The following is a 1,624-nucleotide window of genomic DNA, read 5'->3' on the forward strand; positions in this document are numbered from 1 at the left end:
TTGTCATTGTCATGTTTGATATATATAAGAAACATCTTATACTCTACTTATCATTTTTTGAATTCAATAGACTCCAGTGTGCAACTGTTATTGTATACTTTTTATTTTCTGTTTTGTATTTTCATTGTATCTTTAAAATTCTCGTCACTATAAATCAATTGTGACCTCACCAAGTCTGAATCCATTTAATCATTAGTTTTGTTGAAACAGACACTGCCATTCTTCACTTAAGAAGATTTTCATTTTTGAAAGCTAGATAGATGCACATTGTTGCACAAATTGTATTTCTTATGGTCCATGGAATTTATAGAAATTTACTTCAATCGGCAAGTCCATCCGTCCAGAGAACGAGCTACCGAGCCCTCTCTGACCACAGTTCGGAGAACGAGCTACCGAGCCCTCTCCGACTTCCCATGTGCCAAGCTTCCATACTTGGACTTCTCCGTGCCAAGTCTCCATACTTGGACTTTTCCCGTGCCAAGCTCCCTGCTTGGACTTTTCACCATGCCAAACTCCTTGCTTGGACTTTTCCCGTGCCAAGCTCCCTGCTTGGACTTTTCCGAGTCAGGTCAACTCACCTCGGGTCAACCAGGTCAACCTTGACCATGGGTTGCACCCACAATCTCCCAAGCTTGTATCCTTGTAAAACATCAAGATACAACTTTTCTGTTCACGTCAAACATTGTCAAACATAACTCGTCAAACATCAAAACACAACTCGAGTCAAGTTAACTCGAGTCTGGTCAACCAGGTCAACCTTGACCTAAGGTTGCACCAACAAGGAAGAGCAAGAAGAGAGAGCACTAGGAGGAAGAAGATGTGAATGAATACAATTGAATGAAAAATTCATTCTTTCCCATCAAAAGTGGCCGGCCACATTCATGGAGTTGTAACCCCCATTTTTGCATTAAGTGTGACCATTAAAGAGATTTGTAACCTCCATGAGGTGGCACACACATGTACTAAACATGATGATGTGGCACCTCATCATTGGCCACTTAATGCCAAGTCACAAATGATGTTGCATAAAGTCAAGTCAAACTTGACTCTTCCTCTTCCTCTTCCTCTCAAGTCAAATCAAACTTGACTTAATCTCTCTCATGGTTGATCTAATCCAACCATTTAATTCAAGCCAATTTAATATAATGAATCTAATTCATTTAATTAAATTGATTCAATGAGTCATAATCTAAATTAGACTCATTGAACACATGAATCAACTTGAGTCCAACTCAATTAGCCCAATTAGGATTACTCTTAATCCAATTTGATTCATCAAATGAATCTAATCCTCTTGGTTCATCATATGAACCTAATCTCCATCTAATTGTCCTTAGGGTGTGACCCTATAGGTTCTTGTAACGTTGGCAATGCCCCTAAACCCATTTAGGAGCATAAGTAATGAGCGGTATCTAGCAACACATCATTACTACCCAAGTTACAAGAATGTTGAGATCCAACATCACCTTGTGACTACTAATTGTGACTCCTCACAAAATATGACAAGTGTCCTTCTATCCTGGACATCTATATTGATCAATGTGAGGCATAGATCGTGTCATCCTCTGACCAATCTAAATCTTGAACTCCAAGTAGACTCACTAAATCAAATAAGTTCAATATC

This window comes from Zingiber officinale, chromosome 5A (assembly GCF_018446385.1).
Source record: "Zingiber officinale cultivar Zhangliang chromosome 5A, Zo_v1.1, whole genome shotgun sequence".
Taxonomy (NCBI): Eukaryota; Viridiplantae; Streptophyta; class Magnoliopsida; order Zingiberales; family Zingiberaceae; genus Zingiber; species Zingiber officinale.